The sequence below is a fragment of the Triturus cristatus genome, chromosome 4_1 (assembly GCF_964204655.1).
Source record: "Triturus cristatus chromosome 4_1, aTriCri1.1, whole genome shotgun sequence".
In the NCBI taxonomy this organism is placed as follows: domain Eukaryota; kingdom Metazoa; phylum Chordata; class Amphibia; order Caudata; family Salamandridae; genus Triturus; species Triturus cristatus.
The window spans coordinates 866,878-893,888 of record NC_140585.1 but is presented as its reverse complement, the minus strand read 5'-3'; the positions used below and the strand labels follow the sequence as shown (position 1 = coordinate 893,888).

Genomic DNA, 27,011 nt, shown 5'->3' with positions numbered 1-27,011 from the left:
GTGGCCTCTTCGTGACCCTAACCCTTCTGTACTCACCAAGAACGTTCTGGGCTACAAGCCAGCTCCCCTGAAAGAACAATGAAAAGATACATCGGACCGTCAAATTAAAATATTACATATAGAGACTTTTCCCGTATGGGAACTCGTTGAACAATTTTGACTGACCAATTAGAAGACTTTCAAAAATATTGGATACTTTTGGAATTTGAATTTACTATAAAATATGGTAGAATAGTGAGGTGGCGAGGTCGTTTTCCCATTTCCTGATGTTATGCTGACGGAGAGGACGGTGACACTGCAGGACAGCTGTTTCCCTGAAACTGACAGGCTGAACCGATGGCCATACTTTGACTTAGAGAACGACAATTAGCCAGAATAGGTAAATATGATGATTTGTGACTAGAATAACAGAGAATTTAATTTGAATTAATTAGATAAAGATTTATTGATTTACTAAATGTGTCGAGTTGTTATTCATTGAAAATGTATTGATTGAAGATAATTGAATGGTGAATGAAGTCACCAAGCCCACAACTAACTGATCCATAGGCCATTTATGGGAGGAATACCAAAAGGTGAAGAGAAGGGTCTAGTGAGTTAAAGGAGGTTATGTAGCGGGATTCCCTTCCATGTCAGCGTGGTAGAACCAATCACCTCCCGAGTAGTACGGATCGTTGAGTGAATGTTGGTTTTATGGGCCCCACCAGCGAATGTGTTGATTGAGTGTGATTGAGAAAATCAATTGGTCTGTGATGGAGGGTGGGATTTTGCATTCCGCGCTGCAACAGTTTTCTGGTTGCAATATGATGGTTGTTATTGTTTTGGTTTGGTGATGATTGCTTGTACATAGCTTATTGATTATTGATTTGTATTGGTATATGTACTAACACTCTGTTGAGTTGCGTTGAGTTCCATGTGGTTTGCACGGCTTCTGGGATATAGGAAGTTGGAAGTTTGTAACAGTTCCATAGTAGAGCAGAGGTAAGCGCTGTTCTCGGGAAAGACGGGATTGTTGGCCCTGTATGCACACAGGGGAAACGTGTAACGATTGAAGTTGCAAGACGCATTGTCTGGGTTCGATTCGGTGACATCGTCGTGTGTTGCCATTAGAGACAATTTCTGTATGAGAAAGGAGTGTATGATAGCGAAGGTTACCTGTGAAATTCTGGTCTTGGGTACCAGGGATCCAACTGGCATTCCGATAACGTTTATCACTGGAAAGGTAATAGGTACTCTCTGAGCTTGTTAGAAGGACAAAGTAGAGGTAAGCGCTGCTTTGTTAACGGGTATTATAATTCTGTAGTAGGACAGACTGTTCGCTGTTCTCGGGAAAGGCAGAATTCTGTGTGAATGTACTACATTTTCTGTATGGAAGCGTGTGTATGAAAAGGCATTCCAATTAATTGCGAAACTCTGGTTTTATTTCTCAGGAGTATTGGGTCTCCAGCCATGTGTTTTAACTCTGGAGAAACAGTTAATTGATGCTTGCTAGAAGGGTGAAGTAGAGGGATGTGCTACTTTATCAATAGAAGTAACGATTCCGTAGTAGGGCAGAGGTAAGCGCTGCTCTCGGGAAAGACGGAATTCTCGTGAGAAAGGTCTATTGCTATGCTTTGGTTAGCGAAGCGGACAATGGAGATGTTTTTATGTTGTTACTAATAGAACTGTAGAAATTGAAACAAAAACCTACCGAGTGGTTTTGTGAAGGAGAGGTAGACATGAGCAGGAGCTGCTGCAGCGACTGCTGACGTCAAAACGACCGCGCTGGGATTGGACAGAGGGTCAGAACAGTAAAACGCCCTGATTGGAGCGTTAGTGTGCGCCGCACAAGGATTGGAAAAATACAGGGTGACATAAATGTTCCAGGATTGATGCATTGGTGTGAGTCGTGCTGGGATTTGAGAATTGTGACAGTGACGAAGACGCTCCGGATTGGTGCGTTAGTGTGAGTCGCGCTGCAATTGGACAGAAAATCATACAGTTGTAGGAAGAGACTAGGGATTCATGACAGACAGGAAAATGTATTACCATTCAGTAGAAAAGAAGGAGAAGGCCTGGTTCAGTAAAATAAAAAGGGTAGTTTAAAAAGGACAAACCGATTGTGACAAGAGAAGGACAGTTACTTCCTCCAACAAAGACGCCCGCATCCTTCATGGTTGCGAAATATGGATATCATACTTGTATCTGGTTAGACAATTGGATGAAATATACTAGGGATGATGGAGTCCTAGCATTCCCAGAACACGGTTCATTTAATTTGGCAATTTTGAGGAACCTGAGAGAGAAGATGAGGAGTTTAGAGCCAAGACCTAGACCGACGCAGTTTGAGGCATTGACAGAATGGGAAGATGAAATGCATGAGCGAGAAAAACAGAGAAGTGGCAGAAGATATAGGAATATGTTTGGGCGACAGTATGACCGTGAAAATCATAATGATCGATTGAGACGATGGCGAGACACAAGTATGACTGAAGGCCTGTTCCCCGTAAGAAACACAGGAGAGAATGAAGGAAGAAAGTGTGTAGAAGAGAGACAATGTAGAATCAAGAAGGTATGGAGCGAATGAATCAGAGGATGATGTTCTTGATGACATGTTTTATAAAAATCCACCACCGTATCGACCAGAACCAGATATTTTAAACACCAAGTGCCCCAATGAGAGAAACGGTCCGAATTATAAAGACAGAACCTGGCTCACAAGATTTAGAAGGAAGCAACTCCATTAGAGAAGGAGAGAAAAGATCAGAAAATAAAACAAATTGTGACAATTCTGTGGAATTAGCAAAAACGACACTAGAACTAACTGAGAAAATAAGAGAATTGACCAAGGACCTAGAAGCAGTCACTGTTCCCGTAACAATAGGTCCACTAGAGCCCATTTTTGAGAAGCAAAAAGATGGTGAACATTGTTTGACAGTTCCTTATACGAGCAATAGACAGGTTGATCAACCACAAATGAGAGCAAATGAGAATCCACGGAGACACACGATAAGTATGATCGAACCTAATGTTTCAAACAATCCATTTATAAGCCAAGATTCCTCCGAACGAAGCTGAATGACAGTAGAATCAATATTAGAACCGCAAAGAATTTCAGAACAAGGTAGTGTGGAAAAACCAGTAGGACCATCAGACGAATTGAGTGAATGGTTAAGAGGCTTGCAGAGAAAAGAAAAAGAATGCCAATCAATTGATGTGGTTAAGTTACAATTGGTACTAGAGGAATTAATAGTAGGAACTATCTCCACAGAAAAGTTGAAAAATTACCAGGATGAGCAATTGCTGTTTTTGTGTAAAAGTGTCACATGGAGAGCGAAAAACCTACATGAGAGGTTAGAAGAAATAGCAAATGAGATGGGAATTGACATGGACAAGGTAAAAGCTTTACAGAAACCATAGAGTAGATTTCACCGAAAAAGATATTGAAAACATGAATACCACAGGACGGATAGGTCAGATTAAGGACATAATCACTTTGAGAAAATGGGAAGATGTGGACAAATGGAGAAGTAGGTAGTATAGAAAACGTGATGCCTCAGATAAAAAAATTTCAGCATTTCCTGTAAGAGAAAAAGAAAAGTTAGTGACAGAATGCCCCATGAGAGAGATTCCAGGAGGAGGCCATGTGCATGTCCATGGACAAGACAGGATATTTTGTCTTTCACAAATGATTTCCCTCGACTACGGGAAAAGCCCATTGAGTGGTACAGACAAGAAGACAGATTCGTTAAATTATCTAAAGTATTATGGATCGATTTGAATAGCCTATTTGACATAATAGTACCAGCAGATTTATGGACAGAGTGCAAAATAGTGATAGATTGGCCAACTAAGGAACACCCTAGGGATCCTAAAACAGGAGCACCAGACCCTGAAGTAATGAAGGAATATGAACAAGTTATGGTATTTTTGAAAAATAAGGTACTTCCCCAAAGAGACCGACTGGGTAAAAATTGATCGAACACATCAGGAAGGAAAAGAGTCAGTACATGCTTATTACGAGAGACTAATACTAGCTTTTAAGCAGTTTAGTGGAGATGAGAACCTGGGTGAGAAGGATTGGAGTCATTTCGTATACAGATTTGTATATGGTTTACGCCCTGAAATTTGTGACATGATTAAGCAGCATACTGTTGATTGGCAAAGCAAGAAAATCGATGAGATATTGAGACATGCTAAATATTTTAGTGAGGCGATTGAGGCAAAGCAGCGAAAACTGAAAGAAAAGGCAATGTGGGCACAAGTAAAAGTAGCAGAGCGGCAGGAAGCTCAATTAGTGGAACAAGCAAAAGACACAGGAGTGAGATCAAGATTTGGGCCTGGAAAAGGAAAGGGTAATATAGAAGAAGCTAAAAAGAAGTTCCCATGCCATAATTGCGGTAGGATAGGGCATTGGAAATCCGAGTGTAAGTTTCCCCCAAATACTAACAATGAAAATCCATCCTTGAACCAACAGGTGCAGCATGAGGTGAGTGGTCAACAGCAGCAACAGCAGCAGGCTGTTAATCCACAGAATCAGGTGCCAAAACCGCCTTTTCTACAGAGCAGAAACACACCGAAGTATAGTAACGAATCGGGATTCTACAACGAAGAACAGGTAAATAAACTGCCACGCGCAAGCGCTGTTTCGCAGTATTGGCTGCAACGCGATGAGTGATTCAGAGGAAAGCTATGGACGGTGCCGAAGGGAGGAAGAAGAGTGCGAACTTGGCGCAACTCTAGAAGTAGACCAGACAGGACCATTTTTGTAGATGGGAAGGTTAATGAAAATATTAATTTCCTAGCCGATACTGGAGCTACTCGATCAACTGTTAGGTCAGCTGATGTAAAGAATCTTCCTCTCGGATGAAACGATCCAAGTAGTTGGTGTACCCAACAAACAGATTAGAACTTGCCTTAAAGAACCAGTAAAAGTTAGAATAGGGAAATTTTCAGAAATGCACCACTTTGTGGTATGTGACACCAGTCCTGTGAATTTATTAGGTAGGGATTTGTTGTGCAAGATGAATTGCACCATATTTTGTACTCCGGATGGAATAGCATTTGAAACACCAGATGATGTACTGTATAAAATGACCATAGCTAACAGAGAAAATGAGGTTACTGAAACATATGCTGTATTCAACTCTGATTAATTACCAAAAGAATTGAAACAATCAGTAAAAGCAGAAGTTTAGGATTTCACTGGAGAAGCTGTAGGACTAATGAGAAATGTAGACTGTGAGAAAGTGGCTCTGTATATACTGTTCCCTAATAGGTACAGGGTGTACAGAGTCCACAGTCCCCCAGGGGCTGATAGAGGTTAAAGTTAGGTATGACCTTACTCTCTAAAGTGGTAGCTTGGTCGAGCAGTAAGGCAGTACCAGAGGACAGTGTAAAGCATTTGTTGTACACACTCAGTCAGCAAAAGGTTTCACACACTCAATAACTGAACTCTAGGCCAATGGTTTATATAAAAAAAATATATGCTTGTTTTATTTTAGAACCAACAAGTGGAATTAAAACATACTTTCTCAGCATGAGAGGTTGAATATAAATACTTTTGCAATAAGCAATTGTTTTTTGTAATCAGTCACAGTTGGTTGCAATAAACAATCCTATTTCCTAAACACAACAATGCATTGAGCTCAATGGTAAATTTAGGTTATTTGTAACAGATTACTTTTTAGATTACTTTTGGAATTCCAGGTCTGGATCCTAGATTCAGTCCTGGGACAGTATTCAGAATCAAGTGGTGAAAGTCGACTTAATTACTGTAATGATTTTTAAATAATATTTAGCTATTTCAAAAGTTGACACTTGGAAAATATTTCAAAGAAAACATTCAATGGATCTCTATGGCAAGAAATTCAAGTTGCAGGTAGAGTACTTTATCGTTACTTTTGTAATCCAGGACTGGGTACCTAGACTCAGTACTGGGGTCTTTATCAACAACAGGTAAGTAATTACGTTTGCAGAAATTGTACGATTTTAAAAGAATATTTCAAGATTGCAGAAATCGACACTTAGAAGAAATTTCACAGAAAAGCAGTCAATGGTTTCCTATGGGAGAAAATTGGGTTACTGGTAAGTATAGGTGCGAGTATTCTTCCGAGCCAGTGCTGGGCACCAAGATACAGCACTGTGAGCCCACCTGAGAACAGGTGAGTTTTTGCGTTTTTGTCGCTCGGCTGATTTTTAGTGAATATTTGAAGATTTGAAAAGTCTACACTTAGACGAAATTTCAAGAAAAAGCCAGTCAATGTTACCCTATGTAGAAAATAGAGTTAGTGGTTTTCAGGTAAGTTCTCGACTGGCAAAGGTGAGGTTCTGGGCATAGACTCATGGGTCCCCCAAGGTCAGATAGGCACAGTTAGTTCACCCTCAGCGGCTCTAGGGCAGCCGGGTGCAGAGAGAGTTAGGCCCAATGTTAGCCTATGAGGAATAGGGGGCCTGGTTTGGTGGCTGCTGACTAGCAGGCTAAGCGGCTGTGGGAGCTGGGCTCCGGGTCACTCACTCAGGGCAAGTGGGAAAGTAGGCTAGTGTAGAGATTGCACTGCCAGGGCCACTCGGGCGGCTGGGTGCTTTTGAGCCGTCGGGCGCTCAATGGAAATCAATGGGAATGCTCCGGTTAGGAAAAAGGCTGCAAGCTCGGGGACGAGGATGCTTCAGGTGCCACCACCACTTCGAGAGGTAAGTTGGGTAGTTGTAGGTTAGGTGGGTACCCCGGGATTGGGCACAGGGGGCCGCAGGGCGCCGCGTGCATGGGTGCCTTTTGGTGTCGGGAAATCTTACCCTCTGTTGATCGCGGTTGGGGGGGCACCTTGTTCTGAGGCTGCAGGCTTCTTCAGGAATGTCGAGGGGGGTCCTTGGGTGCCGGACTCGGGGTCACAGTCGCCGTGGGGTCGTCCTCAGGGTCTTTGTCCACTCCGGCACTGGCCAGGCTTGGCTGGTGCAGAGTGTGCTGGGTTTGCGGTTCCGGGCTGCTGCCAGGGGTTAGGAATAGGTTTCTGAGTAGAGCCTCTACTCATGGGAGTCCCAGGGGCTTAGAGCCAAGAGGTAGCCAGGTCCTCCGGGGTTGGTGAGGTTGCTGGCGAGAGATGCCGCGCTGGTGCAGGTTCGAGAGTCGACAGGCCGGTAAGGCTGGGGCCAAAGCAGTTGGTGTCTTCTCTTTTTAGCAGCTGCAGGGCAGGCCTTTGTTCTTCTTGCTTTTCTTGTAGTTTTTGAATCTGGGGAAGGAAGGTTCAGGGTGCCCCTAAATACTAGATTTAGGGGCGTTACAGGTAGGTGAGGCCAGGGACCAATGGGTCCTTGTCCTGGGGTGGGTACACCCCCTATCCTGCCTCTCTTGTGGGAGGGGGCCAGTAGCCTAATCCTGATAGGGTAGGGCCTCCCATCTTCAAGAGGGCGAGAGCCCGGAGATGTGCTTCACCTCGCCCCCCCCACCTGAGGGGTGGGGTGGGCAGGCTGGCACATCCCCTGTCCTTGTATGGGGTTTCCCGCCAAGCTTCCCGCCAGAGTGGGGGGTTGCAGTGGCCTGGGGAAACTCCAAGAGGCGGCATGCCTTTGAAGCTTCCCTTTGCTCATCCTGGGGGAGGAGATTTCTCACCTCACCCAGGATGTGCATTGTTGCAGGCCCGGGAGAGCAGGGGCTCTCCCACCCAGGGGTCCAGCAACGTGTCTGCTGTGTGGCAGCCTGGGCAGCCTCAGAGCAGACGTGGATTGTAGGTTAGTTGTAAGGGGGCATCTCTAAGATGCCCTCTGGGGTGCTTGGTACATTAAATCCCACACTGGCATCAGTGTGGGTTTAATGTGCTGAGAAGTTTGATACCAAACTTCCCAGTCTTCAGTGTTGCCATTATGGTGCTGTGGAGCTCGTGTTTGACGAGCTCTCAGCACCATGTACTCTTAAATGGCAGCACTGCACTTAGTGCCCAGGAATGGACCTGGGTACTGTAGGGACACAGGGCTCCTGCTCCTGTGCCCACACCATGGGCATAAGGCACCCAGCCAGAGGGGTGGCTGATATATGCCATGGCAGTGTAGGTGATGGGCATGGCACACAGAGATGTGTCATGTCGACTCTTCGTTTTGTCCTGCACCCAGACACTCAGCCTGCAAAGGCAGTGTGTGTGTGTAAGGGTACAGGGCCTCTAAGGGTGGCACAATGAGTGCTGCAGCCCTTAGAGGCCTTTCCTGGTCACAAGGCCCTGGGTACCTAGTGTACCATTTACTAGGGGCTGACATGTGGCCAGGGTTTGCCAATTTGGAGTTTGTGTGGTTTAAGGAAGGAACATAGGCCCTGGGCCCCTGATTGGCAGGAGTCCAGGGTACACTCAGTAAAAGTACATTCAGCAATTTAGCAAAAAGTGGGGGCATACCATGTAAGAAAGATGGCACTTTCTCACACAACCCCCCCCCCCCCCAAACGAAAGGTGATGAGACTAACCTTGTACTATGGAGTCTTCATTGTCTAAGTGGAAGAACCTGGAAAGTCCATCTGCATTGGCATGGGCAGTCCCTGGTCTGTGTTCCACTTCAAAGTCCATTCCCTGTAGGGAGATGGACCACCTTAGTAGTTTTGGATTTTCCCCTTTCATCTGCATTAGCCATCTGAGAGGTCTGTGGTCAGTTTGAACTAGGAAGTGCGTGCCAAACAAGTATGGCCTCAGCTTCTTCAGGGACCAAACCACAGCAAAGGCCTCCCTCTCAATGGCACTCCAACGCTGCTCTCTGGGGAGTAGCCTCCTGCTTATAAAAGCAACAGGTTGGTCTTGGCCTTCATCATTGGTCTGGGATAGGACCGCTCCTATCCCTAGCTCAGCGGCATCAGTCTGCACTATGAACTGCTTGGCATAATCTGGAGCTTTTAGAATTGGTGCTGAGCACATTGCTTCTTTCAGGGTGTCAAAAGCCTTTTGACAACTGACTGTCTAGTTACCTTTCTTGGGCATTTTCTTGGAGGTGAGTTCTGTGAGGGGGGTCACAATGGACCAATAGAACAAGTTACTTACCTTCGGTAACGATGTATCTGTAAGAAACATTAGTTAGTTGGATTCCTCACCTTAGAATATCCCCAGGCTTCAGACTGGATCCGGAAGATTTTTCGTCAGCAATACCCCTTGCGCGTCGCTAGGCGTCGTCTGCGGCTCCGCGTCAGTCGTCGGCGTCGTGCGCCGGAATGACGTCGGAGTACTTAGACACCGCCCTCGCGCGCTGACGTCAGTTCTTGTACATTGCATGGCTCTGCGTTCCTGGCGCGGAAAGCTAAGACCGACACTGGTGCCAAAAATAAAATCTAGGGGCCTAAAAAGGATAACCTTAACCCTAGATGTCAGTTCGCAGAACGGGGAGGATGGGTGGGTCGGTGAGGAATCTAACTAATGTTTCTTACAGATACATCGTTACCAAAGGTAAGTAACTTGTTCATCTGAAAGAAACACGTTAGTTAGATTCCTCACCTTAGAATAGATACCCAAGCAATACCATCCCCGGTGGTGGGTCTGCGAACCAAGATCACACCAGAAAGTCCTGGAGGACAGAACGGCCAAAGAAGCCATCCCTCCGGACTTGGCTGTCAAGGCAATAATGTCTGGCAAACGTGTGTAGCGAAGCCCACGTCGCCGCCTGACAGATGTCCTGCAAAGGGACACCCCGTCCCAAAGCAGTAGGTAGTAGCCGGTGTGGCCCGAGTAGAATGGGCGCGCAGCCCAACAGGATGGTCCTTTTTTGCCAAGGAGTAACAAATTTTGATGCACAAAATGACCCACCGAGAGATGGTCCGTTTGTGCACAGCTTTCCCCTTCTTAGCACCCACGTATCCAACGAAAAGTTGGTCGTCCACCCGGAACTGCTTTGTGCGGTCCAAATAAAAGGAGAGCGCACGTTTTGGGTCCAGACCGTGGAGCCTCTCTTCCTCTTTGGAAGGATGCGGAGGCGGAAAGAAGGTGGGCAAGGTGACAGACTGCACAAGATGAAATGGAGTCACCACTTTCGGAAGAAAGGAGGGACGAGGCCGAAGGACAACCTTGTCCGGATGAACAGACAGAAAAGGAGGCTTTGAAGATAAAGCCTGGAGCTCACTCATCCGTCTAGCCGAGGTGATGGCTACCAGAAAAGCAGTCTTAAGAGTCAGAAGAAGAAGAGGACAATTGTGAAGAGGCTCAAAGGGAGCGCACATCAGGAATGTCAAGACAAGATTCAAGTCCCACTGAGGCATTACAAAAGGGACAGGAGGGAACGGGTGAGTAATGCCTTTTAGAAAGCGTGTAACTACAGGGGACTTGAAAAGAGAAGGCTGATCAGGAAGCCGCAAGAAGGCAGAGATGGCAGCAAGATAACCTTTCAGGGTGCCCAGGGCAGAGCCCTGCCGGGCCAAAGAAAGAAGAAACAGTAGAACCTCAGAAAGAGGGGCGGAAAGGGGATCCACAGCCTTTGCTGTGCACCATGCCACACATTTGTTCCACCGGCAGGCGTATACAGACTTTGTGGAGGGACGCCTGGCTGCCAGAATGATATCACAGACTTCAGGAGGCAAGTCAAATGGCATCAACTGCCGCCGCTCAATCTCCACGCATGGAGGTGGAGGCTGGACAGGTTCGGGTGGAGGACCGTCCCCTGCTGCTGCGACAGAAGATCCTCCCGAAGGGGCAGACGTATCAGAGGATCGGTCAACATACTGAGTAGCTCGGGATACCAGTACCTTCGTGCCCAATCCAGAGCCACCAAGATGACTTGGGCCCGGTCGTGCCTGATCTTCTTCAGCACTCTGGGCAGAAGTGGTATAGGCGGAACGGCGTACAACAGACCGCAACTCCACTCGTGACGAAAAGCGTCGCCGAGCGAGTGCCGCCTTGGAAATTCCAACGCGCAGAACTGCTGACATTGCGCGTTCTCTTCGGTGGCAAATAGATCTAACCAAGGCTCTCCCCACTGCTGAAAGAGACCTTGCGCCACTTCGGAGTTCAGACACCATTCGTGATCCATCATGCACCGGCGGCTGAGTTCGTCTGCTCTGGCGTTCAGAGAGCCCGCCAGATGTTGAACCACTAGGGTGACGCCCTGGTGTTCCAGCCACGTCCAGAGGCGCAGAGCCTCCTGACAAAGGGTCCACGACCCCACCCCGCCCTGTTTGTTGCAATACCACATGGCGGTGGTGTTGTCCGTGAACACCTGCACGACACTTCCCCTGACAGAGGGAAGGAAGGCTTTCAGTGCAAGTCGGATCGCTCTCAACTCCAACAGGTTGATGTGGAGACGAGACTCCGCCGGAGACCAGAGGCCTCTGATCTCTGCCTCTCCCATATGGCCACCCCATCCCAGGAGGGACGCATCCGTCACTACGACATGCTCCGGTTGGGGAAGGGAGAGGCTCTTGCCCTTGACCCAATCGCGGTCCGTGAGCCACCACTGCAACTGCTGTGCAGTGCCCTCCGAGATCAAGACATGGTCGGACAGGTTGCCGTGATGCTGGGCCCACTGAAACTTCAGGTCCCACTGCAGAGCCCGCATGCGCCGCCTGGCGTGATGCACTAGTAGGATGCAGGAGGCCATCAGCCCCAGAAGCCGCAACACTAGCCTGACCGAAACCCAGGATAGAGGCCGAAAGATGGGAATCAGGGCCTGTATATCCCGGACCCGCTGTTCCGGCGGATAGACCCGGAATTGCGCCGTATCGAGAACTGCTCCGATGAAGAGGAGCTTCTGAGAGGGACTCAAGTGTGACTTTGGCACGTTGATGGAAAATCCCAGCAAATGCAGGAGATCCGCCGTAGTCTGGAGGTGGGAGACGACTGTCTGGGGCGAGCCCGCCTTCAACAACCAACCAGTCGTCGAGATAGGGGAAGACTGGAACCCCTGATCTGCGCAGATGAGCTGCGACCACCGCCATCACTTTCGTGAACACCCGAGGGGCACTGGTGAGGCCGAAGGGGAGCACGGTAAACTGAAAGTGCTCTTGGCCCACCGTGAACCGCAGGTAACGCCGGTGGGCCGGCAGGACGGGGATGTGGAAATATGCGTCGTACTCATGACACACAGTCGGCTGACTAAGTATGAAAAGGTCATATTAGGTGCAATTAATGTGAGTCTTGCGAGATGTGTAAATGTGAATCCTGCAACATTGTTGCCCGACGCGGAGAATGTGGAAGTAAGAGACGAAGCTGATCATGATTGCTTGGATGTACTTGATTTTTCCACAAAACCACGAGCAGATATAAAAGACCAACCTTTGCCAGAAAGTAATAATGTGACGTTTGTGGATGGGTCTTGTTTCAGAACAGATGGAGTGCTGAGTGCAGCATATGCAGTGTGCACAGTCGCAACAGTACTGGAAGCATCATATTTGAAAGGAATAAGATCAGCACAAGTAGCAGAACTTATGGCTTTGACTAAAGCGTGCAAAATTGGGAAAAATGTGAGAGTGACTGTGATAACTGACAGCCAGTATGGCTTCGGAGTTGTCCACGATTTCGGCCAAATATGGCTGCAAAGAGGTTTCCTAATCTCAAGTGGAACTCCTATTAAGAATGCTGAAGTGGTTGGAAAATTGCTGGAGGCGATACAGTTGCCTAGACAATTGGCTGTGGTGAAATGTGCTGCTCATGGTCAAGGTCGTGATTATATCACTACGGGCAACCGCTATGCCAATGATATGGCACAATATTGCGCACAGAATCAGAATTCAGTCAATCGGGCAAAGGAAAAGGAAAGGTCTTCTTGCTCCTTAATGTTTACTAACATTGTGGGAACTTGGAAAGAAGTAAGACAGTTGCAAGATGAAGCAGGAGATGAGGAAATGAAACCATGGGTAAAAGCAGGTTGTGCACCAAGAGAAGAACCATGTGTGGGTCCATCGAGATGGAAGGCCAGTAATGCCTGATAAATGCAAAAACAACAATTGATGGACAGAATGCAGAGCAATGTCATACATTCACCCCAGTACAGAGATCTGGGCCTAAATCCATCGTTTTTTTGCTCACCATGCCATTCCAGTTTGAACCCAGCCATATGCAAATCAGTCTTGACCCTGTGCCCCATGGGAACAGTCCAGCCCGAACTGCCAAGCCAGGTCCTCCCTGGACTGGAAACAAGCATCCTAGGACCGGTTTCGGGCTTTCAGCCCTCGTCAGCCAGGATAGCTTGATTCCAGTGGCATGGAGAGCACGGGACTCACGTCTGAGCATACCCTTCCCACTCGGGGTGACAAATGCAAAAACAACAATTGATGGACAGAATGCAGAGCAATGTCATACATTCACCCCAGTACAGAGATCTGGGCCTAAATCCATCGTTTTTTTGCTCACCATGCCATTCCAGTTTGAACCCAGCCATATGCAAATCAGTCTTGACCCTGTGCCCCATGGGAACAGTCCAGCCCGAACTGCCAAGCCAGGTCCTCCCTGGACTGGAAACAAGCATCCTAGGACCGGTTTCGGGCTTTCAGCCCTCGTCAGCCAGGATAGCTTGATTCCAGTGGCATGGAGAGCACGGGACTCACGTCTGAGCATACCCTTCCCACTCGGGGTGACAAATGCAAAAACAACAATTGATGGACAGAATGCAGAGCAATGTCATACATTCACCCCAGTACAGAGATCTGGGCCTAAATCCATCGTTTTTTTGCTCACCATGCCATTCCAGTTTGAACCCAGCCATATGCAAATCAGTCTTGACCCTGTGCCCCATGGGAACAGTCCAGCCCGAACTGCCAAGCCAGGTCCTCCCTGGACTGGAAACAAGCATCCTAGGACCGGTTTCGGGCTTTCAGCCCTCGTCAGCCAGGATAGCTTGATTCCAGTGGCATGGAGAGCACGGGACTCACGTCTGAGCATACCCTTCCCACTCGGGGTGACAAATGCAAAAACAACAATTGATGGACAGAATGCAGAGCAATGTCATACATTCACCCCAGTACAGAGATCTGGGCCTAAACCCATCGTTTTTTTGCTCACCATGCCATTCCAGTTTGAACCCAGCCATATGCAAATCAGTCTTGACCCTGTGCCCCATGGGAACAGTCCAGCCCGAACTGCCAAGCCAGGTCCTCCCTGGACTGGAAACAAGCATCCTAGGACCGGTTTCGGGCTTTCAGCCCTCGTCAGCCAGGATAGCTTGATTCCAGTGGCATGGAGAGCACGGGACTCACGTCTGAGCATACCCTTCCCACTCGGGGTGACAAATGCAAAAACAACAATTGATGGACAGAATGCAGAGCAATGTCATACATTCACCCCAGTACAGAGATCTGGGCCTAAATCCATCGTTTTTTTGCTCACCATGCCATTCCAGTTTGAACCCAGCCATATGCAAATCAGTCTTGACCCTGTGCCCCATGGGAACAGTCCAGCCCGAACTGCCAAGCCAGGTCCTCCCTGGACTGGAAACAAGCATCCTAGGACCGGTTTCGGGCTTTCAGCCCTCGTCAGCCAGGATAGCTTGATTCCAGTGGCATGGAGAGCACGGGACTCACGTCTGAGCATACCCTTCCCACTCGGGGTGACAAATGCAAAAACAACAATTGATGGACAGAATGCAGAGCAATGTCATACATTCACCCCAGTACAGAGATCTGGGCCTAAACCCATCGTTTTTTTGCTCACCATGCCATTCCAGTTTGAACCCAGCCATATGCAAATCAGTCTTGACCCTGTGCCCCATGGGAACAGTCCAGCCCGAACTGCCAAGCCAGGTCCTCCCTGGACTGGAAACAAACATCCTAGGACCGGTTTCGGGCTTTCAGCCCTCGTCAGCCAGGATAGCTTGATTCCAGTGGCATGGAGAGCACGGGACTCACGTCTGAGCATACCCTTCCCACTCGGGGTGACAAATGCAAAAACAACAATTGATGGACAGAATGCAGAGCAATGTCATACATTCACCCCAGTACAGAGATCTGGGCCTAAACCCATCGTTTTTTTGCTCACCATGCCATTCCAGTTTGAACCCAGCCATATGCAAATCAGTCTTGACCCTGTGCCCCATGGGAACAGTCCAGCCCGAACTGCCAAGCCAGGTCCTCCCTGGACTGGAAACAAGCATCCTAGGACCGGTTTCGGGCTTTCAGCCCTCGTCAGCCAGGATAGCTTGATTCCAGTGGCATGGAGAGCACGGGACTCACGTCTGAGCATACCCTTCCCACTCAGCATTCCGTCCATCATTTGTTTGTTGTAATGCCTGATAGCATGAGGTCTACCATGGCACGGATGTATCATGGCCAGGGACACATAGGGAGAGATGCCATGATCAGGTCGTTTAAGCAGACCTGGTACAATGGAAATTTCAGACTTGTAGCAGAAAGTCTTTGTCAAAGATGCTTGACATGTCAGCAATACAATCCTGGGAGAAAGACAGTAGTGAGTCTAGGAACAATAGGCCAAGAAGGAGGGCCTTTTACCAGAATGCAAGTGGATTTCATCGAGATGCCACCCTGTAACAGATTGAGGTATGTCTCGGTTATGGTCTGCCTATTCTCCAGATGGGTGGAAGCATTTCCAACAAGAAGAAATGATGGGATGACGGTAGCCAAGCTACTGTTGAGAGAGTTTATCCCTAGGTTTGGGTTCCCAGTGACAATTGAATCAGACAAGAGGAGGACATTTTCATAATGAGATTATAAAATTGATCAGTGAAGCATTGAATGTACAACAGAAACTACATTGTGCCTACCGACCAGAGGCTTCTGGTGTGGTTGAACAAATGAATGGTACTATCAAAAACAGGATAGGGAAAATGTGTTTGGCCACAGGTATGAAATGGCCCGATGTCTTGTCTCTAGTGCTCATGACGATCAGATCAACTCCAGACAGAACCACAGGGTTAAGTCCACATGAGATAATCATGGGACGCGCCATGAGACACGTGTTTACACCAGCCAACAAGTTGATGACTATAACTGATGACATGGTTTTGGAATACTGTAAAGGCCTGGCTGACGCAGTTCATTCTGTGTGTTTCATCAGGTTGGAGCGGATGGCACCACGAGAGGAAGCCAGCCCATGATCTGAGCCCAGGGGATTGGGTGAGGATAAAGGTCCACAGAAGAAGAAATTGTTTGGTTCCCAGGTGGGGAAAGCCAAGACAAGTCATCTTGACCACAACAACAGCTGTGAAGAGTGCTGGACTGAAAAACTGGATCCATGCAAGTCATACATTGAGAATTCCAAATCCAGTGGACAGCACTGATAAAGAATACTTGGATGATTCAGAATCAAATACAGAATCAGATGACGAAGAGTCAAAAACAAAAGAAAACCTTGAAAGGGGGGGGGAGACAGAGCCGAGACTGACTTTATTCCCTCGAAGCATCTCCCTGAGAAGAAGGTTACAGATCTCTGATACAAGTTCAGACTCTGGAAACGAGCAAGAGACACAAAGTTTTAACAAAGAACACAAAAAGAAGAAAATAAAAGATAGAGAAACCATTAGAAGAGACTCATGTAGATGAATTACTAGATGAAAGATTGAGAGAAATTTCACCTGAAATAACCATTGTAAGTGAACAAGGGACAGGTACAGAGAGAGGGGGACAGATTTCTGCGGTAGACCTCCGAGGAGGTGTAGGGAACTCCAACATCCAGCTAGGTGAAGGGACAAGTAGTCAGCAGGAAGATTGCGTGCCGGAGACCCGAGGAGGGACAGAAGTAGGGAAAACACAACAAGTGGTGGAAAAAGAAACTGTTGAAAAGAAAAAGCAAGTTGAGACATAGTCTGAAGAAAGCGAAAATGAGATACCTGAAGGTCGAGTTCTGAGAAAGAGAACTTGGCTAAATGAGAAAAACAACAAAGGAGGTAAATCGAAAAGAATTGCTACAGGCGACGTTTGGCCAAATAAAATAAAGAGATTGAGACATCGATTGACACGAGTGAATTCACCAAGAGCTGAACAAGTGAATGAAGTGTCAAGTCAAGAGAAATCAAAAAAGGAAGAGATTAGAGTGTCCGAAGAAAGCAAAAGGACAAGGAAACCTAATCTGAAGTATAAGTCGCCGGAATGGACATACGTGGCGCTGCCTGAAAGTGAAGAGGTAGATAGTCAAGGAAATCCAGAGGAGACTTTACTGAAAGTGGTTGAAGAAGAAGAAGAAGAAGAAGGAATCCTGAGAGTTATCTTGTCCGACATCGGAGAAGAAGAAACGGAAATTCTGTATTTCGATGACAAGAAAAAAGTGAAAAATGATGAGATACCAAACTGAATAAGATCAAGAAAAGCTGTTGATGGAGAAATAAAAGACTAAACAAAAAATAGAGACTGGTAGAACCAAGTAGGGGCTTAGTGCCTTAAGGTAGAAACTAGCTGTGAAGTAAATGTAAATGTCAAGGTACTTAAAGAGCGCACTGTCACCAGACGGCCACCTTGCGGTGTCGCCTTTGCGGTTTCCTGGCGCTGATACTCATACCGCTGTGGAACCCCCTCCTGGCTTTCCCTGTGCAGTGTCCACTCCTGGGCACCCCCAGGGTGAAGCCAGGCATCCTTAGCGCTGTTGGGGCCGGTGTGGAGGCTAAGCAAGCTATTGCCCAGAGTTGCAGCGTGGGGCCCGTGATTAGAATAGGCACCGAGGCGAGAATAGACAGGTCCGAGGAAATTGAGCCCGAGCCCCGCCGAGGCGGGAATCGAACCCTGGTCCCTGGCCAGAACTCTGCTTCAGGGTCTGCCGCTCTAACCATTGAGCCACACTCCTCCACAGTAGTAAAAGAGGCTAAGTCAAAAGACACTGTCCATTTTAACAAGATGGCCAACATAGATGGTAACAAAGGTAGATGTACTTTTATGAAAAGATGGTGTAAAATGTGTTGTTGTACAGGATTATTAATGCTTCTATGGAGCATACTTGCTCTACTGATCTCTTTCAAGGTAACTATAGATACATTAGAAGGACATACAGAAAATACAACTAACATAGGGAAAATTCAAAAGGTAGCTCCTCAAACGGTAGTTCCAACTAGAATAAGCAATGATCATTTACATAAAGATAGGTCTATAACTGATTTTTCTAACAATGTGTTTTCAAAGTTATTGTATGAATCTGTAAAGACAATGGATGTAAGGGATTGCTATGTATGCATGCAGTTACCTGCCTCTGTTTCAGAAGGAGTGACTCATCACCTTCCAGCAACGTATGGAATATCATGTAGTGTAATAGCTAGTTTATTTTATCAGACAGGTAAATTAGAGTATTATTTTTCAGATGTAGATAACATTTTTAGACAAGTGCCTTCTTATAACAAACTAAACAAAGTGAAACCTGCTAGGGTACTAGGGGAATTTTTCTTAGAAACTAACAAACTTATATTAGAAGACATTTTTAGAGACAATTTAACTTGCAGTTTGAAGAAAGAAGAAAAGACATTTTTAGACATGGTTGAAGGAGACAGAAAATGCAAAGAAAGGCCTCAGAAGGAAAGATGGATAAAACAGTCTGGGATATAGAAAAGGAAAAGCATTTGAGAGGTGAAGCTAGTCCAACCATGGCTTTAGATAGGCCTCAGAAAGGGAAATTATGCATTAGGAGGAATCAGACTGCGTATGATAATTATTTTGTAGGCAACAGTGAGTGCCAGGATACATACCTTTTCATGGGTGGATGGGGATTCAAAGGTGGAAATGATCCAGTCTTTCCTGGATTGTATTTTATTTGTGGAAACAGGGCATATTATCGTTTGCCAGACCATTGGTATGGCACATGTTATGTTGGCCTTGTCTTTCCAAAAATCTTTCATATGGATAGAGTAGAAGATAGTGTACTTAGTAATCATTTAGTACGTAGTAAAAGAGAATCTTGGGCAGAAATTATAGGTAATATTGTTGGATAATTGATACCAGCAGTGGGAATATCTTTGAATGCAAATAACATTCAAAAACTATCAACAGTAGTGGATCGCTTGTCAACAAGCACCGCTGGAGGATTTTTATTGGTTAATACTGAAATGGTTGCCATGCGTGCTATGGTAATGCAAAATCGACTTGCCCTTGATATCTTATTGGCAAAAGAGGGTGGAGTCTGAGGAATGCTGAAAGTTCAACATTGTTGCACTTACATTCCTGATGAAAGTAAAGATCTGAAAATTTATATTAAAAATATTACAGAATTGCATGATGAAATAGTACCACTGGAGGTTGAAAGTGTTTGGTAAAATATTGGAAACAAGATAGCTGCTATTAAGAATTATTTAGTTAAAATAGGTAGTACTTTTATAGGTAGGATATTGTTTCCACCAACATGTGTGATTTTCATAATATTAGTAATTAGATTAGGATATATGTGTTGTAGACATAATAAAAACAAGAAGAAACTAAAAAGAGAAAAACTAAAGAGAAAAGACAAGAAACAAGAAAGAGAATTTGAGGAGATAGAATTGGGAGGAGTGGAAGGAAAACCTATATGAATCAGTAAAAAGAGAAGATGAAGGTGAAACTGAACTATGAATTGAGCAAGAAAACATTTTAAAATTCCATAAAAGAAAGAACACAATTTGTGGGTTTTATGGTGATAAAATCACCAAAGGGGGGATATTGCAGGAGCGGGTAAAGTTTTTTTTTTTTTAGTATACCCTCTTCATTTTTGCATGTTTGTATCAAAATGAATAATCGATTAATTATGATTTCATTAATAGTTTGATGTGCGATAACTAATCAACCATATTAACAGATGAAATACACGTGGGAACACATTTACATGGCTAAAATATGTGAACTAAGTACAAACGCATACTAATGTTATAAACGTTGGTTTTGTGATGTATTCGTGATTTGTGCTTTATTAAGAGAGTATAAAACTGCATTAAGTGTTGTTTCTGCTAGATAAATGCACACGCATATGGGAATTAGTGAGAATAACATTTTATTAATCATTTCGATGTATTAATTATGTTTTGTGTTACTTTTACTTAAGTTGACCATTTGGGCCTGCCACAAAATGGCTGCCTCCTGTAGCGGACATTGAGAATGACATCATTTCTGGTCCATGGAGAAGTGCGCCTGCGCTAACTTCAGCAACAGTGGCCTCTTCATGACCCTAACCCTTCTGTACCCACCAAGGACGTTCTGGGCTACAAGCCAGCTCCCCTGAAAGAACAATGAAAAGATACATCGGACCGTCAAATTAAAATATTACATATAAAGAGACTTTTCCCGTATGGAAACTCGTTGAACAATTTTGACTGACCAATTAGAAGACTTTCAAAAATATTGGATACTTTTGGAATGTGATTTCACTATAAAATATGGTAGAATAGTGAGGTGGAGAGGTCGTTTTCCCCATTTCCTGACGTTATGCTGACGGAGAGGACGGTGACACTGCAGGACAGCTGTTCCCCTGAAACTGACAGACTGAACCAATGGCCATACTTTGACTTAGAGAACGACAATTAGCCAGAATAGGTAAATGTGACGATTTGTGACTAGAAAGAGAATTTAATTTGAATTAATTAGATAAAGATTTATTGATTTACTAAATGTGTCGAGTTGTTATTCATTGAAAATGTATTGATTGAAGATAATTGAATGGTGAATGAAGTCACCAAGCCCACAACTAACTGATCAATAGGCCATTTATGGGAGGAATACCAAAAGGTGAAGAGAAGCGTCTAGTGAGTTAAAGGAGGTTATGTAGAGGTATTCCCATCCATGTCAGCGTGGTAGAACCAATCACCTCCCGAGTAGTACGGATCGTTGATGAGTGAATGTTGGTGTTATGGGCCCCACCAGCGAATGTGTTGATTGTGTGTGCTTGAGAAAAATCAATTGGTCTGATAGAGGGAGGGATTTTGCATTCCACGCTGCAACACGAGGAAGCTGAAATACTTGCTTGTATATACGGGTGACCGTTTTATCGAGGACCATGGGGTCTTTTGATAAGGAAGACTCCAAGCAGTCTGTGAAGGTGTGAGGATGTTTAATGGAGAGGATAAGTCTCACCATGAAGGGGCCCTGGAGCAACTGCTTACAATCGGAATGCAGTGCCCTCATGACCTCATCACACATTCCAATGTCTGGGCATTCTGAACCAATGCTCACATTACCACAGGTCTCTCCCTCTAAGTGCTTCGCTGCCATAGGCCAGAGTGAGCACTACCCAGAGAGAAGAAACAGGGGAAGGGGAAGAAGAAACAGGGGGAGAAGAAACAGGGGGAGAAGAAACAGGGGGAGAAGAAACAGGGGGAGAAGAAACAGGGGGAGAAGAAACAGGGGGAGAAGAAACAGGGGGAGAAGAAACTCAGGGTGCTTTCAAACATTGCAAACTCAAGGAGATGATGGACGGAGCGCTGAAAATTTTCAGACACTCACCCCCAGTCACAGATCTGGGTTCAACCCATCATCGTTCTTTAGGTCACTTCGCCACCCCAGTTCAGAATAATTACCGGAGTTTTTTTTTTTTCGTTCTCCAAGGGTGTCAGCCGCCACTCACAGCACCATCTGATCATCCCAAAATACCTTGAAAGGAAGTAAAGAGAAGGTTTTACATTAGATGACAATTGCACTTCACCCTATTTTCAGAAAAACTGTCTTGAACGAACAAAACCAAATCAAGAATTGTGAAGCAACTATGGGTATTAAAATATGGACTTTTTTTAGTCACCAAGATCCATGATCCTTTGCTGGAAAAGGTCTCTGTGATAATGGAGCGCACACAGTGTTTCAGAGAACAGTCCCCAACAACAGTGCCTTCTTCATAATTCCCATTTACAGCCCATAAAACTTACAAAGCAACAGAATCAGGTTTACAAACAGCATGTTAAAGCCCTTGTTTACAATTGTGCCTATCCTTCATAAACCAGTCAACCACACTGATATTTATAGAAACCATGCTGTCTGAGCAACAGTAACTCCAGTTCAAGCTGATGCAGTGTGGGAATACTGAGAAACGGAAAGCAACAAGGCATCAATGTGTTGGCGCTTTTTATTTATAAGTTATCTTAAGGGATGATGTGGAGGGTCGGTGTCTTGTGAGCCCCAAAGGACGGCGACTCAAGAGCTGGAATTTGGACTCAAACCTTCGCAGGACAAAGCTTAGAACATTGGAATGTTGAGATCTCCATTGAACACAAGGAGCAGCAGCCTCTAAAACCCGATACAGGCCCGCTGCTCTCAACAATACAATGTCTAATGCACGGCCTCTCTCTTTCCCCTGCCTCTCCAAAATATATGTTTTGGGCAGAGAAAAGCAAAAGATAGACCCTGCAGCAGACCACACAGCAGCCTTCCCTCCCTCCCCCCCCCCACTACTCTTGAAGCTCACAGTGTCACTGGTGCCTTGGAAGGAGAGGGGGGAGAGGGTGGGGGGGGGCGGGGGGTCTGCTCAGCTCCCGCATCTCCCTGGATCACCTGAATGATGAAAATTAGTTTAGCCAAGCACAGGGAGAACATGGGGGGGGCGGACTCAAGCCTCCTTTCATAGCTACTGCTGTGAATGTTGAACAATTACCCCTTTGTGGCCCTGCATGCAGATGGTAACTGTCGAACTTTCACATCAACAACTGCAAAACAAAGGTTTGAGCCGCAAGGCTGTTTCAACACCCTCGGTATCAACCCCTTTATTTTATCAATCAACCCATTCTGCCCTCTTTGGGCAAATGTTGTAATAGCCCTATAGTCCACAGCAGCAGACTATACCGGCTATTAAAGGACAGATCCCTAGTTAGAGGCCTTTGAAGCTACAGCAAGCCATATTACAGATTTAAAATGGTTACTGGTAACATGGTTACGCTTTCAGACAAATAATCATCATAGTATTTGCAAGAGGATCACAAAGTATATCAATAGACAGACCAACACAACAACTGTCTGCTAAGAAATTGAAAAGGGTTCTTCTAGAACATCAAATTGCAAGCGGACAGAGTCTCCTCAGTTAAAAATCAAAGGAAAGTTCATAAGTAAAAAAAAAAAAAAAAAAAAAAAATAATCAATAAAACAACTAGCATGATGTCTGCCTCTAGGAAAAGGGTGAAAACAATCCAGCAAATATCCCCAAAACAGTACATTTTATACGTTTTCAGACAGATCACATTGACATGATTCAAGATGAGGTAATAATAACATCAATAAACTTTCATGAAAACACCTACAAACTGAATGAATAATTGAGACTAAAGGCAATGGCTTGACATTGGATATTGCATGTTCTACAATCAAGATACTTGTAAAGCGCACTACATACCCGTGAGGGTCTCAAGGCGCGGGGGAGGATCTGCCGCCGGATCCAATACAGCCCATGATTGCATGGGCTTCCTAGCACTCATTTTAGAATGCCCTGCTGAATCATTTTATCAACGACAGGTAAAATTCCCTCCGCTACTCCACATGTAAGATTGAACTGAGGAGTGGTGTTGCAGGGATTCTGCGAAGTCACAGAACTCTTCTTGGGGTCATGGAACCTTAGTAGGCAGGGACTGAGTCATCCTGCCACCTGAGTACCCATGAGCCCGGGGACTGGCTCACTATAGTGTCACTTGCCCTCCTACTCACTCACAAAGAACCAAGTGATTAGACACCTCAGAACACAACCGATCCTCTCCGGAATCACAGTTGCAGTACACACCTCTTCGCTCGCACTCTTGTACTCGTCCACAATAAGATCTGACAGACGTGAAAAGGTAAAGAAAAAAAATGTATTATTGTGCTCTAGTTTGCATGCCAAACAAGTAGAAAAATGCCCAACACAAATACGGTCAGCATAGCAAGTAGTCCATAAATCATAAAAAGAGAGGTTATATATGACAGGGTAGCATAACCTCCCCCCTTCTATAGAAGCAAAATGGGGCCAATAGTGGCCCGGGAGGGGGGACTGCACGGTATATATATATATATATATTGAGATGTCATGAGTGATGTCAGTGACCAGGTCATGAGTGATCTAATATGTGACGTCATCAGCAGTGCATTGCGGGCGCGCGAGTTATAGTTAGCTGAACTAACTATAACGGGGGAATTTCATTGTTTTTTTACGAGTGAAATGTCCAGCTAACTATAACATGTGTGAAACCTTTGGTTTTTTCACTGAATTTGCAAGGTTTTTTAAATGCTAATTCCTAACTATAACATGTGTGAAACCTATGGTTTTTTCAGTGAATTTGCAAGTTTTTTTAAATGCTAATTTCTAACTATAACGTGTGTGAAACCCATGGTTTTTTCAGTGAATTTGTATGGTGTTTTAAATGCTAATTCTTAGCTATAACATATGTGATTACCATATTTTTTTTATTGATTTTTTTTTTTTTTATAAATTCTTATATTAAATGTTTTTTTTTTTTAAAAAAAAACAAGTTTTTTTTTAACTTTTTATTCTCTTAAAACACTATGTTTTTTTTCTTTAAAATCTGCAATATTTCAAGATTTTTTACAGGTAAGATATACTAGTATAACTTTGAAAATATTTTATTTTTTTTATTTTTTTTAGTGCGCGTACGGTAAGCTTACGGTAAGCGTACGGTTTACGCAATGTCCGTAATTTATCTACGCTGTTTGCGTATAGTTACGCAATTTGCGTAGCCACGTGTACTGCGCGTGGGGCGCGTACGCGTGTACGCTACACATGCACGTTACGCGGAAGTGTTGGGGAGTGACTGTTATGCGCATGCGCGCGAGCGCGTGTCTTTTTTACGCGCATGCGTACTTTTGCCGTAAGCGCACCGTAAGCGTACGGTTGGTCATGTGATCATGAAACACAACTTTTGATTGGTTGAAACTACTTTCAGTTCTAGAACTCTCCTACACCACACCCATTCCCCTCATTTCTGCTTGTGATCCCTTAGGAGAAGGAGCTGGGTTGTCTTTGTGATACGATGGCAGAACAGCAGAGCCCTTCTGAGAGTGAGGCTAGCAGCACTACCTTGAGGCAGAGAGCGAGGAAACAAAAGACCTCTTTCATATGGGAGTATTTTTCTTTTCCAGAGGGCCAGCAAAAGGTAAATGCACCCTTAGTGACTTGTAAGCTGTAAGCTGTGTGGCCGTGTACTTTCAAGAGGGAATCCCGACAGGAAGTATTCCTTCGGGAATCACACCATGTTGAGACACCTTAAGGATGTACACAGAAGGACACATGCTCGACTTACTGAAGGTAACCCTTCAGTAAATCAACCAAGCACATCCACAGCAGCTCAGCCTGGACCATCATCTGCAGTGCCGAGTCCTTCTTCTGCAGGTCAGGTGAGCCCTTCATCTGTGGGGGGAGCATCTCCTTTTTCTTCTCCTCAGGAAATTAACCCTCGGTTTCTGAGGGTTGAAATACGGTGGGCCACTTGTCATGATCTAATTTGTTATAGGGAGACCAGTATTTCCCTAGTGAACAATAAAATAGATCAGCACACTTGTCGTACCGTCTAATATTCCCATTCTTTCTTTCCTCTGTCCCTGCATGAACACAACGGCTCTTTTAAGAGCCAACCTTACCTTTCATCTATTTGTTAGATATGTTTTGAAAACTTTTTTTTTTTTTTTTTTTTACCGTACGCGTACGGTACGCGTAATTATTTTTTTTTTAAAAAAACACTAAAAATCAATTATCACATTACAAGGTCCTTGAGAGACTACAATGAAAAACTGAAAATGTGATTGTGGAGAAGTGGAAAAAAGGGACCATGATATTTTTGACTTACCATACCCACTCAAAAAAATATTTATTCATTTAAATTTTTTTTTAATTGCTTTAAAAATGGTTCTAGTTTTCGAAAATTATCTATCTCAATCTGAAAAAAAAGAAAAAAGTATTAATATTTAATAAAACATTTTATAATACAGTACACATATTTACATATTTTTCCCAAAAAATTTTTTGCCTTTTTTTGGCTGTTTTCAGAATATATTGCATTTCACTATAAATTGAGAAAGCAATTGCATTCATCATTTAACAGCGGGCAAAAAAAAAAAATAACAATCTCAAAGATTGTATAAAAAAAGCCCAGAATCTCTTTTAACTTAAACATAACATTATAGAAATGCATAATATTCTAAAAAAATGTCAACTAATATCAATACTTATTTCTTTAAAATACCGTCTGATATTTTTGTTTCAGAAGTATAATCCCAAAAATATATCTCAAATAACTCCACAATACATATGGTTCCATTTCCTTTAGGCCAAATAGTAATTTTAAAATTCTTTGATTAAATTTCCAATGTTAATCCAATAAAAAACTAAAGTTTAAATTGTACAGATCTCACCGATTCTCTGTAACATTTTGGTTTCCGAAAGATTTATTAATAATTAAATAAGTCCACAATAGAATTGTTTACCTTTCCGCATGGCCAAATAGTAATTTTAAAAATCTTTTTTGAATAAATTTCCAATGGCAATCCAATAACATTCCAAAATTTAAATTGTGCAGATGTTACCGATTTTGTCTAAATTTTTGTTTTTCCAAAGTTTCATTAAAAATTAAAAAAGTCCACATTACAATTGGTTACCTTTCCATTAGGCCAAATGGTAATTTGTAAAATCCTTTTTTTTGAAAATTCCACTGGTAATCCAATAAAATTGTAAAATTGTTTTGTCCAGATGTTGCCAAATCTCTCTAAAATTTAGGTTTCAGGAAGATTAGATAGGAATTTGCTAAATCAAAAGGCAAACGTTGCTTAAAAATCAATTGGGAATCATTACACAGTGTCCAGCCTTTTTCACATTTAAGATAAACTGTGTAATGTCCAGAAGTTACAGTAGGTCCATCATGGAAAATTATTGCAACTGTTACAAAAGTTTTTCCTGAAATTGATAATTGCTGTCCTGTAAACTTCTTTATTAAAGTATCTAATTTTGAACCATCAGCTTTACAGCGTTGCATCATTAAAATTACATACTGTCCGTATTCCTTTAAAATTAACGTTGAAAACATGTCAGATTGACACTCACTGCATTCCATGCTATGATTAGCATCTTTAACTAATTTAGCAAAAGTGACTGTTTTACTTTCTGGCAATGTTAAATAAATAAACCTTTCAGAATCAACATTAGAGGCACATATATTATAACAGTTTTCACAACTATGTTCCCATTTATAAGAGAGACCAAATACATTTTTAATGGGAACCCCTTCTTCTTCCA

General features: G+C 44.2%; 1 pseudogene across 1 annotated transcript in view; it reads right to left on the bottom strand.

Moving 5' to 3' along the window:
- The window catches only part of LOC146839248 (uncharacterized), a 200,389-nt pseudogene that overhangs the window by 66,495 nt on the left and 106,883 nt on the right, over nucleotides 1-27,011 (bottom strand). The window contains exon 4 of the transcript XR_014981051.1: nucleotides 21,337-21,409. The product of XR_014981051.1 is annotated as an uncharacterized LOC146839248 (transcript). The remainder of the gene's footprint in view (nucleotides 1-21,336; nucleotides 21,410-27,011) is intronic.